Below are 14,786 nucleotides of genomic sequence, written 5' to 3' on the forward strand. Positions count from 1 at the left end.
TGAGTGACTGGGTGAGTGTATGAAACTGTCCACACGTGTGAGTGTGTGAGTGACTGAGTGAGTGTGTGTGTGTGTTTGAATGACTGAGTGTGTGAGTGACTGTGTGAGTGTATGAAACTGTCCACAGGTGTGAGTGTGTGAGTGTTTGAATGACTGAGTGTGTGAGTGACTGGGTGAGTGTATGAAACTGTCCACAGGTGTGAGTGTGTGAGTGACTGGGTGAGTGTGAGTGTGTGAAACTGTCCACAGCTGTAAGTGTGTGAGTGACTGGGTGAGTGTGTGAGTGTATGAAACTGTCCACAGGTGTGAGTGTGTGAGTGACTGAGTGAGTTTGTGAGTGACTGAGTGAGTGTGTGAAACTGTCCACAGCCATGAGTTTCTGAGTGTTTGAATGACTGTGTGAGTGACTGGTTGAGTGTATGAAACTGTCCACAGGTGTAAGTGTGTGAGTGACTGGGTGAGTGTGAGTGTGTGAAACTGTCCACAGCTGTAAGTGTGTGAGTGACTGGATGAGTGTGTGAGTGTTTGAAAGACTGCGTGTGTGAGTGACTGGGTCAGTGTGAGTGTGTGAAACTGTCCACAGGTGTGAGTATGTGAGTGACTGGGTGAGTGTGTGAGTGTTTGAATGACTGAGTGTGAGTGACTGGATGAGTGTATGAAACTGTCCACAGGTGTGAGTGTGTGAGTGACTGAGTGAGTGTGTGAGTGTTTGAAAGACTGAGTGTGTGGTGAGTGACTGGGTGAGTGTTCGAAACTGTCCACATGTGTGAGCGTGTGAGTGACTGGGTGAGTGTGAGTGTGTGAAACTGTCTACAGGTATGAGTGTCTCAGTGACTGGGTGAGTGTGAGTGTGTGAAACTGCCCACAGGTGTAAGTGTGTGAATGACTGGATGAGTGTATGAAACTGTCCACATGTGTGAGCGTGTGAGTGACTGGGTGAGTGTGAGTGTGTGAAACTGTCCACATGTGTGAGTGACTGGGTGAGTGTATGAAACTGTCCACAGGTGTGTGCATGACTGAATGAGTGTGTGAGTGACTGGGTGAGTGTGAGTGTGTAAAACTGTCCACAGGTGTGTGTGTGTGTGTGAATGATTGAGTGTGTGAAATGATTTATTATAGTAACTTAATGTCTTTATTATCTTCAACTCTTGAGACATGCTTGCCGCATCAACCTGTGATTACTAAAACTCATCCCTTCTTCACACTACGCCAACATACAGCACAGGCCCAAAACACAGCAGACACCTGTATTATACTATTATTTCAACTTTGAGAAGCATGAAATTAACTGAGAACGTTTGTAAACACTGACAGTGAACATTCTCCAGGAAGAGTGGCTTCAGCTCCTGAAATCTGCACCTGGTTTATAATCTCCACAGAAAAGCATTCACCAATAAACTGAGTTGCACCTGAGCCCTGTGCCCAAAGCCAACCATGGTATAAACCCCCAGCACACAACAGTTCCTCTGGTGTGTGGAACAGTGGAACTGTGTTCTTTGGAGTGATGGGATTCCTCTGGTGTGTGGAACAGTGGAACTGTGTTCTCTGGAGTGATGGGGTTCCTCTGGTGTGTGGAACAGTGGAACTGTGTTCTCTGGAGTGATGGGGTTCCTCTGTTGTGTGGAACAGTGGAACTGTGGTCTCTGGAGTGATGGAGTTCCTCTGGTGTGTGGAACAGTGGAACTGTGGTCTCTGGAGTGATGGGGTTCCTCTGTTGTGTGGAACAGTGGAACTGTGTTCTTTGGAGTGATGGGGTTCCTCTGGTGTGTGGAACAGTGGAACTGTGTTCTCTGGAGTGATGGGGTTCCTCTGGTGTGTGGAAAAGTGGAACTGTGGACTCTGGAGTGATGGAGTTCCTCTGGTGTGTGGAACTGTGGAACTGTGTTCTCTGGAGTGATGGGGTTCCTCTGGTGTGTGGAACAGTGGAACTGTGTTCTTTGGAGTGATGAGGTTCCTCTGGCGTGTGGAACAGTGGAACTGTGTTCTCTGGAGTGATGGGGTTCCTCTGGTGTGTGGAACAGTGGAACTGTGTTCTCTGGAGTGATGGGGTTCCTCTGGAGTGTGGAACTGTTGAACTGTGTTCTCTGGAGTGATGGAGTTCCTCTGAGGTGAGTTGGAGTGGTGAGTTTGATCCAGAACTAATCCCCAACACCAGCCCCTTACTCTCACTGATGATTATGAGGATGAACGCCATCGGATCCTCACAGCAATGTTCCAGTGTGTAGTGAGAGTAGAGACTGTAGAGACTGAGTAGAGACTATTGTTTACATGTTTCGGTCCTATGTTGTTTACATAATAAAACATTTATTTAATGAAAAATATCCTGTGTATGTTTCCACAGAATTCATGTCAAATGTATTTTTTATGCAATAAAATTATTCACTAAAGGTTTGAAAATGGAATTTAATACTTGCACCACTTCTCCTTAAATAGCCCTTTCTTTTCTTCAGGAGAGAGAGAGAGAGAGAGGCGGGGGGCAATGGGGAGGAACTATAATGAGATCTGATTACAGCACAATCACAGGATCAGACTCTGAGCAAATAAACTTTTACTCTCTTTTTTCTCTTCTACGTTCACCTCCTCAGAACAAAAGCAACCACGATTAAATTACAGTTCAGAAAACAACTACACAATATATATAACTCATTTCCTACTTCAGAATAAATCCTTGAGGTTGAGTCTCGAAATGTTTAAGCTCTTAACCTAAAGATCGATCCTCTATTTTTAACTAATTCTTTAAAACTCTCCATTAGGGAAAACCATTCATGCTCAGACTGCCTTACATTTACATCACATGGGTCTGAAAGGACATGGAGCTGCTGAAAAAGCCCACACTAAGAAAAAAAAGAGCAAAGAAAAGAAGACAATTCAGAGGATTATACAGAAGTGCTGCTAGTGTTTCACTGAACGATGGACTTAAAAATGGCATTTACACTGATTTTGTTTATTTTTGCACTTGTTATCAAATTTCTGCTCCTGGTTAATGAACGTGATCTTATTGATTTATTTTCCAGTGACTATCACACAATCACTGTTCATTTACTGAAAATTCAAACTAATGCATAAAATCAATGAAGTGGAGAGGTTTAAATCATTTTTAATTAATTTTTTTATCTAGGTTGAGGACTGTGTTGTTTTGTTGGACAATTTTGAGCATTAGCTTTTACCAACACATCAATTAGCCTTTAATAATACTTACCTTAACCTTTAACAACAGTTACATTAACCTTTCACTAATCCTGCGTGAGCCTTTAATAACGCCGGTATAAACATCTGTGCAGTAAGTGGCTCCTGAGGAACATTATGACGGATGACACTGAGATTAGCAGAAGATTTAACTCACATTTAACCTTATGTTTTCACCTTTTGAAACTTAGCTGTAAACATGGTATTGTCAGGAGTACGGAGGAGCTCTTTGAGGAGCTACTAATCTGAGAAATATCTCAGGTGTCAGACTCCATTTCTGTGGCTGAACTCACTGAGGTAGTTGTAAAAAGTGCCACAGCAGCCAGGCCCCTGGAGTAAAGTCACACTCAATCATCCTCGATACTGTGATGCTGTCTTTGCTGACACACTTCTACAATATCACATGGGCATCGGGAACAGTGCCTTTGGACTGGCACAGTGGGTTAGTGGTTTATGTTGAGGTTCTGGAAAGGAGAACACATCCAAAAATCACATCTACAATTTAGGAGGAACAATTCTGTCCTGGCCACAGAACTGCACCAACATTGCCATCTCTCAAAGATTGTTGAGGGGGCATAGGATTTAGCTACTCCATTCTGCATGTGTTGTGTGATTGTGGTCCCAGAGATATTCAGTGGGGTGCCAGGATCACTGTGGCAAACTGTTCAGTCCTTCTACTCTCAGAGCTTGAGTAGTGTTCCCATCCTTGACAGTTAATCAGGTTTGTTCAATATGGGTGTTGGACTCTGTCAGGGTTGTGCCTTGTCTCCACTCCTGTTTCTGATATTCACAGAACCTACCCCAGGTATCTTAGTGTCTTGTTCTCGAGCGATGGGAAAAGGCATTGTGAGATCCACTGTAGGTGAGGTGCAGCATCTACAGTTATGTGGTCACTGTACTGGACCATCAGGGTAAAGAGGGACATGAGCCATAATCAAAGACTAAAATTTACAGCTCTATTTAATTCCCACTCTCACCTGTTGTCATGAGCTTTGGATAAAGCCAAAAGAATAAGATTGTGACCACAAGCTGCTGAAAAGTGTTCTGTCTTCCGGATTGCTGGGCTTACTCTCTGTGATCCAGGAGAAGCTTGGAATGGAATTTCATGATCCTTCGCTTTAAGAGGAGCAAGTTGGCGTGGTCCCGGCGTCTGATGAGGATGACCCCTGAACGTCTCTCACTGGATATACACCAAGCACAGCCGACTGGGAGGAGACGCCGGGGTCCCCCGGGGCTTCTTTACTCACCCTGTTGCCACTGCGACCCTTTTTAATGACCTAATTAATTAGATAAGAATAATTATACATGCATTAAGTTTATAAGGTCATGAAATTATATAAAACACTTTAAGTATAATGCGTTATGTTAAAAGACATGTTTGTTAAGTTCTTGGCCCTTTGATGAACATGTAAAGCATGTTTTCTATGCCACATGAATGTTACAAATGTGTGAATCTTTAAAACTCAGCACTGATACAAATCGTTGTGGGAATTCGAAGATAAATGTTTTTGCTTTCCACACACTACAAGCAGGTCGCTGCAGTAGTTCTGTTGTCTGGATTAAGTTTGGACACACCTGAGTGTCTGTGTGTGAGATATTAAGGAAACCGTGAAGCAGAAGCATGTGGACACTCCTTATACTCATTGAATTCAGCAACTGTGGGCTGCGCCCATTGTATTCCTGTTGAACTGCACTGAATTATAACATGAACTGTACATGAACCCAGTGCTAAGCGTCACCTAGAGGAGTATTACTCCCCCATCACTGGACTGTGGAACAGTGGAACTGTGTTCTCTGGAGTGATAGAGTTCCTCTGGTGTTGCTCTGGTAATGTTCCACTAAATCAGTGTAAATTCTCTCAGGAAAATAGAAACTGTTCCTGCAGTGAAGTAGTTAATTTCCAACAAAGGGTTGTATGCTGCTCAAACACATACCGCTGTACAATACAGATTCTCACACGTCTAAATGCCTACACAGGTATCAAATGTAATTTGTTCAACCTGTAGAGTCACTTCAAAGGCCTTCTGGAGCTGTTTCCATTATTTTGTCCCTCTGTGTTCAGGTTAATCAGGTTGAACTTCTCTATTGACTTATCGTCCATTTAATTCTACATCTCCACCCTATAATTATAAATAATTACTCATATATGTTCCTAATCACAGCCCTGGATTAGCCTTCAGCCCATTGTCCACAATGATACATATGAAAACAATTAACATATTAAATTCGTAATTCTTATTATTAAATACTTTTTCTAACATGTTTTCTTTTGTCTCTCAGTGTTTTAAACAGCAATCAATTGTTTCCCCAAGAAAATATCAATGGCGTCTGTTCCGATGTTGGAAAGTGAGTCATGTTGTGGTTTGAGGTTTGCTAAGCCTTGCTTCACCACTAACACACTGTTATTAACCTGCGGCTGCTCTGCGACGGCGTTTAAATACAAACCTCACAAACTCAGCTCCAAAAGTGTTAGAACGCTGGGTTAAATAAAAGCAGGAAAATTAAAACAGAAAGCAATGAAGCGTACATCCATCCATCCATCCATTATCTGTAACCGCTTATCCAATTTAGGGTCGCGTGGGGTCCAGAGCCTACCTGGAATCATCGGGCGCAAGGCGGTATATGAAGCGTACATCTGATCTGTATTTACCTCTCTGCGGCTCTGAGGACTTCACTATTTTCTGAACCTCAGCAATTTCATTATGTTTGTAAATTTACACCCGAAATATGTTCCTAAATTTTGGGACAGGGACCAGAAATGGCTCCCTAATCCCTCATTAATATTGTGCTATGTTTAGTTAGTTCACTAAGTAGTGGCAGAAACACAAGTGAATTTGGGCATTTCCTGTCTGTTACTAAGTAGAAACGCTTGCTATCCACATTCAGCTAGGGTTAGGGTTAGGGTCAGGGTCAGGGTCAGGGTTTACTATAATTACGAGTGTATTGCGGGACACTTCAGTGTCCTAAAATAACACTTGAATTAAAGTTTAGGATTCTGACACTCACAGAAAAGTTCAATCAATAGTGCCCTAAAACGTAACTAGGGAGCCATTTCAGACCCAGCCCATAATAACCACTGGCGACGACATAGCAACAACTTAGCAAACTCCAGAAATACCATACCAACACCCTAGCAACAACTAAGATTTCATAGCAACTACCTAGACTCTCCCTAGCAACTACGGCAATACCTGGGATTCCAAAGCCAAACGGAAGTACAATAAAGACACGAAATGACGTAAACACCGCTGTCAGTTTGCTATAAATACACACAATTTAGTGCTAAGCCAACAACAACAAGGTGGTACAGTGGTGTGTGACATCACAAACATGACATCATAAACATGACATAGCAAACTGTGTGTGTATGAGGGGTGTGGGTGAGTGTTATGTGTGTGTGTATGAGGGGTGTGGGTGAGTGTTATGTGTGTGTGTATGGTCCAAATAATATCTTATGGTGTGGGGACTAAAATGTATTTACACTTTACATTGTCTTCATTATGGTGTCAGGGGTCAGGGTTGGAGTCACTGATGGGGGTTAGATGTAGATATGGATAAAGTCTCCCAAAAAAAAATGTGAGTCCATAGGATGGAGACAAATGTGTGTGTGTGTCTGTGTGTGTGTGTGTGTGTGTGTGTGTGTGTTCACCAGCAGCTAAACCTAGCAATGTAATCATTACATTTTAAGGTGAAGATATGTTTAATATTCCGTTTAGGATTAAGTTATTCGTACTTATGGAAGTTAATGGTAAATCTCCACAAAACTAATGGAAATGTATGTAGTCCCCATTGTGTGTGTGTGTGTGTGTGTGTGTGTGTGTGTGTGTGTAATTGTAGGCTCCTGATTCTGCTGTTGTTTTCAGTAGGACTGTTATTATTGAATTGAACGTGTCCCAGAATCTTTACATCACCAAAAAACACCAAATCCTTCGTGGTTTGGGTGAGAGTTTAAAACCCTTTAAAACCCTTTTAACTCTTCAGAGCGACAGAGAAGCGGACGAACAGTGCGTCTCAGAGGAACACGCTCACTGTACCGGACTTATTCTGTTTTGTTTGAATTTTCTAAATCAAAAGAATAAATACAATTTCTAGTTTGTTTTTAAAGATTAATTTAAACATCATGATTTGTATGTGGTGGATTCTGTTTAAAACTCTCGCAGTTCTGGTGAGTCTCTATTTAAGAAATGTTAGATTTTAAATGTAGCTCTGATGAACAAGATTTTTCTTTATTTTCTAATGTAAAAATTAATATTTGTGGTTATGAGATTACTGTAAAAATGTTGTAAAGATCCTCAATAAAGTTCCATGAATTAAAAAAATAACTAGAAAAAAGGCTGAAAATACACTTGCAATAAAAAATATTACATATCTATGAATAAATTTAATAAAATTATAAAATGTATGTTTTCCTCTGTGACGTTTAATGAAACATCACTGGTGAATGTTCCACAGGCTTTTACCTTGTGTTTATTTTGTGTTTATTTCAGTAAAGGATCAGTGATTGAGTGTTAAATCACACAGATCTTTGTTCTCTGTAAACATTTTAAAAATAATATCAGAAACATTTTGCCTGTTATTTTTATCCTGCTTTAATTTGTCATTTGCTGAATATTTTAAATTGTCATTTTGTTTTTAATTTGTTAAATATATATTAAAATAAATGTTTTGATTGTTCTAAAAAAATAAAAAATATAAAGAATGAAAAATGTTAAAAAGCAGATTTATTTTGTAATTTTAATTTTATTGATGTGTTTCAGGCAGAAGCTGGAACCTCATCAGGAAGCGCTGAGGTACCACAATCTTTTTATTTTACCACACACTTATAATAATATAGGACAGAAATATTATTTACATACAATTGGGTCAGACTTATTTTTATAAATAATTATTGTTTAAAAATAAAATAAAATGTAAAATGGATCTTTACAGTTATCAGTAACGAGGTTAAAATACATTGTGTTGTACCTTCTGTCTGTGTGTGTGTGCGCATGTGCTTGTGTGTCTGTGTTTACGTGTGCGTGTGTCTGCATCTGTGTGTGTATGTGCGCATGTTTGTGTATCTGTGCTTGTGTGGGTGTGTATGTTGTTGTTGGCTGTGTGTGTGTGTGTGTGTGTGCGCACATGTTTGTTTATCTGTACTTGTGTGCGTGTGTATGTTGTTGTTGGCTGTGTGTGTGTGTGTGGGCGCATGTGTGTGTGTGTGTGTATGTTGTTGTTGGCTGTGTGTGTGGGCGCATGTGTGTATGTGTGTATGTGCACATGTTTGTGTATCTGTGCTTGTGTGGGTGTGTATGTTGTTGTTGGCTGTGTGTGTATGCATGGGCGCACGTTTGTGTATCTGTGCTTGTGTGCATGTGTATGTTGTTGGCTGTGTGTGTTGGCACGTGTGTTGTTGTCTGCGTGTGTGTGTGTGTGTGTGTAACAGGCTACTGCTGGTGCTGCAAACATGGCTATGGCAAATGGAGGCGGAGCTAAAAATGCAGCCAATCCTGGGGCAATGGGCGGGGTTATGCTCCCTCAGGTGTTGCTCTGTTTTCATTAATAACCTTCACACAGATAAAGCAATGCAGGTAAAAACTCACTCATTTTTAACATCTTTTTTTTTTGTTTGTTTGTTTGTTTGTTTCAGTTGGTGCTGGTTCAGGCTCCTGCTCCGATTGGTCAGAACGCTCTCAACTTAGCACAGCCACTTCCTGGACTCTCTGTGGCTCTACCTGTCCTCCCTCAGCAGGGGGGAGCCCCGCCCCCTCAGGGACAAGCCACACCCCCCGTCAGTACATCTACTTTTTAATATCAGGGTTAGTGGGGTATTAGTGTTAGCAACAGTAATATGCTATATATATGTAATATTACCTAATATCACCACACCATTTTAAGTGTTAGAAATGTGAACCCACAAAACCAGTGTTTACACTGCATCAGAAACCACATCATAAACATTAGAGAGAATATTATAATATCAATTATTATTAATAGTAGTGGTAGTAATATTATTATAATTATTATTGTTGTTATTATAGTTATTATATCATTCAGTGTTAAATTAAACTGCTATAATGACCTGCTAGCTATATTAGCCTTGTAGCTCCAATCTAAAACTGATTAAAGAAACTGAGACATTAAAGCTTTTGGTGTAAATAGAATTGTAATTTACTGTTTCTAGATTATTCCACTGTTTGCTGTGGTACCGCAAGCTAATGGCGGCGCAAACGGAGCTAACGGAGGAGCTAACGGCCCACAGATTCAGGTGAACTAGAAAAAGGAGTGGAGGACTGAATGACTCAGTCTTAACTCGTCCGTGATTCACTGTGTAAACCTGTTCAGATTAAAAGATTAAACCTGTTCCTCAACACCTCCTCGGAAACCTCAGTGTGTTTCTGAGTTAACCACATTCAGCCTTTACTCCAGAGAACACCATTCCGCGGCTAAAACCATTATAGCCCTCTAACCGACCGTTAGCATTGAGCAACACTCATATTGAGTTTATTCATTATTAGCGTTTAGTGTAAGAGTGTTTTTGTCTCTCAGCTCATTCCTTTAGCTGGGCTGAACCTCCAGCAGGGCGGCGCTACAGCAGGGAAAGCTCGAGTGAAGGTGCAGTAAACTTCACTCTATCAGCACTAATTATATTATTACTGTTACAATTATTACATTTATCACTTTTCTTTGCAATGAATGGCTACAAAGTTGTACATGCTGTGTTTTACCTGTGGTATATAACTAATAACCTTGATTAATAATAATAATAATAATTTCAATAATGGTGGGTGGGGCTAAAATGCTAATATTTTGAATATAGAAAAATGTATTTTAATATTCACCTGATTTCTCTGTAGCACTCTGTTGGAAACTGGCTGTTCCGTCCATCGGGTGACATTACCACGGTAAAAATACACACACCTCTATATTGCAGTGTGCACAAGTGTTCGGACACTCCTGGTCAAAATGATGTTTGTTTTCACTGATATCTGCACGTTTCAAACAGTCGTTGTTCATTCACTGAATTAAAGCCTCTGTGGAGGTTAGTGGCGTGCAGTGAGGGGTACGAAGGGGCGAAGGGGATCTGGGGTCAGTCCTGGCCTCTGGTCCCTGTCCCCGTGTCCGCCGGGAGTTGTGGTGATCAGTGCACAGCTGGGTCCGGTCCGAAACCCGCACCAAGTCGGCTAATCCGATGTGCAGCCGGAAATGGAACAACAACTTCTAACATATTGTTGTCCAAAGAAAAGCCCGTATCTGTGTGTGTCTGTGTGTGTGTGTATGTGTGTGTGTGTGTGTGTGTGTATGTGTCTGTGTGTGTATGTGTCTGTGTGTGTGTGTGTGTGTGTGTGTATGTGTCTGTGTGTGTGTGTGTGTGTGTCTGAGTGTGTGTGTGTATGTGTCTGTGTGTGTATGTGTCTGTGTGTGTGTGTGTGTGTGTGTGTGGGGTTAGTTACTGCATCATTGAACACAGCAGCTGTCCTCCACACTGTGTGTAAATCTCATGGTGAATGACCAATAGAAATACTCCAAATTACTCTGAATTAAATCCATTACATCGATTAGTTACTGTTTGGGAGAAGGATGTTTTTCTTTGGACAGTGACGGTATGTTAAAGGTTATATTTCCGTATGTTAAAATCAGACTGGTACTGAACCTAAAAACCTGGAATTCTCTGAGAATGTTTTTAACACAATTTCACTCAGAAAACGAAACGAACACTTCACCAGAGCGTCCACAAACATCCCATTCTCACATTCTCTCTGTTCCTGATCTTTCCCCAGTGTCAGAGAGAGCGAGACACTCTTTATAAACCACACTTTCATCTGAAGGTCTTTAGGAACTTTAGAAAATCACTGTAAATCTTTATGATTTCACTCAGTGCTTTGATCGTTCCTTTATTCAGCAATGGTTTGGTCACGGTTTGCACAAGTGTTTTATGTCGTATGTGATCGATCATTCATTTATTTATTTATTTATTGAATGAATTGAAATGAATTGAATTGATAAATCATTATGATTTTGTTGTAGACAACTCCAGGGCCTTCGACTCCAGTGTCTGCTGCTGTTAAACTCTACAACCTTTGGTAATAATTATTTAATACAAATATGAAAAATAATATATAATAATTGTATTTTATAATATATTTAATGTGATTCAAGGCGGAGGTCGAGTGGGAACCTAATTTTACATTTTTCTAATGCTTTGCAGATTGTCTCCGAGCTCCTGAGCGTCCAGCGCCGTTTAACTTCAGCCCAAAGTCTTTTAAACTCTGTAAACTCTTCATCCACAAACCCCCAGAATCACAGGTCAGAACAAGAAACACACTCTGGACACAGGCAGAGTCCATCACTCAGTCACCCACACACTCTCATCCAGTCACCCACACACGCCCACCCAGTCACCCCCGAACGCCCACCGTCACCCACACACGCTCACTCAGTCACCCCCACACTCTCATCCAGTCACCATCACACGCCCACCCAGTCACCCCCGAACGCCCACCGTCACCCACACACGCTCACTCAGTCACCCCCACACTCTCATCCTGTCACCATCACACACCCACCCAGTCACCCCCGAACGCCCACCGTCACCCACTCAATCACCCCACATGTCCACCCAGTCACCATCACACTCATACAGTCACCCTCACACGCCCACCCAATCACCCCACACGTCCACCCAGTCACCATCACACTCATCCAGTCACCCCCACACACTCACCCAATCACCCCACACGTCCACCCAGTCACCATCAAACTCATCCAGTCACCCTCACATGCCCACCCAGTCACCCCCGAACACCCACCGTCACCCACACACACTCACCCAGTCACCCCACACATCCAGTCACCCTCACACGCCCACTCAGTCACCCCACACAGTCACCCCCACACGCTCACCCAGTCACCCCCATACCCCCACACACTCATGCTCACCTGTGGACGGTTTGCCCCACCCAGCCCAAAGCCCACTGTCAGTACTATCCAATCGGAAGGGAGACGAGGGAAACTCAGTTCGGCTGATCCTCAGCTTTGGGCTGAACTTATCTGGCTAACGGACTAATCCTGCTTTGTGGAGTATTCCCAGTTCTCTTAAGTCAGACTATGGATTTTAACTAATCTTTAAACCCATATTATACTCCATTTACTCTGCTACATGCTAATGCTAACTCTGCAATACAAATGCTCAGTGTCCAAAATAAACAAGTGTCAGAAACTGGTGTTTGATCCTGAATCAATGAGAACACACACACACGCACACGCACACACACACACACACTAAACAACCACAGCCTAAATACAAGCACTAAACAATAACAATGTAAACACTGTAATCTATCACACTAAACAGAGTCAGGAATTACACCCTGTAAACACTAATCGAACACTAAACACACAGTAAATACACACTCAATCACACAAAACTCCTAACGTCACACACTGTAAACACAGGTCGTTTATCTGAACTGTGTCCAAAGGTTTGTGGACGCTCCTGGTTTAAAAAAAAAGTGAATATTTTCTTTAAGTCGAGCCTCCTGTGGATTTTCTACAGAAAACCCCCGACCAGAGAAATGTGACACGTGTGAGGCTCATACACAACGTCAATGCACCACCAGGGAGCACTGAGCTGTGGAACTGTGTTCTCTGGAGTGATGGGGTTCCTCTGGTGTCTGGAACAGTGGAACTGTGTTCTCTGGAGTGATGGGGTTCCTCTGGTGTGTGGAACAGTGGAACTGTGCTCTCTGGAGCGATGGGGTTCCTCTGGTGTGTGGAACAGTGGAACTGTGTTCTCTGGAGCGATGGGGTTCCTCTGGTGTGTGGAACTGTGTTCTCTGGAGCGATGGGGTTCCTCTGGTGTGTGGAACAGTGGAACTGTGTTCTCTGGAGTGATGGGGTTCCTCTGGTGTGTGGAACAGTGGAACTGTGTTCTCTGGAGTGATGGGGTTCCTCTGGTGTGTGGAACAGTGGAACTGTGTTCTCTGGAGTGATAGGGTTCCTCTGGTGTGTGGAACAGTGGAACTGTGTTCTCTGGAGGGATGGGGTTCCTCTGGTGTGTGGAACAGTGGAACTGTGTTCTCTGGGGAGAGTTGGAGTGGTGAGTTTGATCCAGAACTAATCTCCAACCCCAGCCCCTGACTGATGATTATGAGGCTGAACTCCATCAGATTCTCACAGGTGTGTTCCACTACACCATGTAAATGTTTACAAAAGAGTAACACACTCATGACACTGTTTTTGTGCGAAACTAAGGGTGTGGAGGGCAGACAGGTGCAGCACTGGGTGGGGTGTGTGTTTGCCGTTTGCCTTTAACCCAGAGAACAGTGTTCCAGGGCAGGTTCAGACTCAGGAAACTGAACTTTCTGGATTTGTATAAAAGCCCGTTGTTTGTGAAAGTGACTGTGGCCTTTGATGTCCTCGACCTCCACAGCACAGTTCACTCACTCTAACGCCGCCTTTAAAGGTGCAGTCTGAATACTTCACACATAACCCCCACTCCATTTAATTACGACACGATTTATGATTTTAAACTTTGATTCTAAAAAGCGTGACACTAAAAAGTAGATGAATCACTTCCTGTTCTCAGCAGCAGGTGACTAGCCTCCATCGCTTCCTCAGAGTCTCGCGGTGAGCTCGAGGCGCTCATGTTCTCAAGAGAACACTGTTGAAGCTTCAGAGACACAAAATATTTACTTTATTCTTCTTTTATGAGGAAAGAAGACACGGCGGTTCTCCTCGGTGTTTAGAGCCACACTGAGAACAGGAGCTCAGAGATAGGAACAAATATTTCAGAGCACAACCTCGTCATTGATGATGGTGCTTCACAGCGTCAGAGTTATTTCCATAAAGCTGAGAGACTCCATTTGTCATTCGCCGCTGAATCACAGAGGAATCGTGTTCTCTCAGAGGAAACGACTAGGCGCCTCTCTCTCGTTCTTGAGGTCGCCCACAAGGGGGCAGTACTCCATTAAACAAGCTGTGTAGAGGATTACTGACACATCCAGGCCACTAGATGTCAGTGTTTCCTAACATGAAGAATGAGTGGAAGAAACAATTGACCGCACCTTGAAGTATTTAGCTTTATGGGGTGTGTGTGTGTGTGTGTGTTTTATTAGATGACTCAATTATTCAATGACAGGGCTCAAGTTAAATTTGAAACCCTGGGGCCTTTTCAACAGAACAGTGTCAAAGCAGCGTGGACTTCGTTTTACAACACTGGCCTGAAATCAAGCAGGATCCAAAAGCTACATAGTGCAGTTTCTGCAGTGCTGAGCCCCAGGTAGCAACAACAGAGGCTCTATTTGTCGTTTTACAGCTCACAGGAGCATGATTGTGAAACTGCAAATTCAGGGTGAAAATACAACGTTGTGTTGCTTTAAAGAGAGTGAGGAAACTCAGTGATTTGAGGAACATCACTCATTTCCTTTTGGACACATTTAACCCGAGGGTTAAGGCCCCACCCAGACGACGTTCTCCGGAGGTTGTTCTCTGTTCTCTTCTTCCGTCCACGCGAACACTGCAGTGTGTGGCGCTGTAAACTCAGGTCATTAAAAAAATCCATTATTTTCCACAACAAAAAAGTGTTGTTTAAAAACACGAGCCTCACACGAATCAGAAGA

The sequence above is a fragment of the Hoplias malabaricus genome, chromosome 8, assembly GCF_029633855.1.
Source record: "Hoplias malabaricus isolate fHopMal1 chromosome 8, fHopMal1.hap1, whole genome shotgun sequence".
Classification (NCBI taxonomy): Eukaryota; Metazoa; Chordata; class Actinopteri; order Characiformes; family Erythrinidae; genus Hoplias; species Hoplias malabaricus.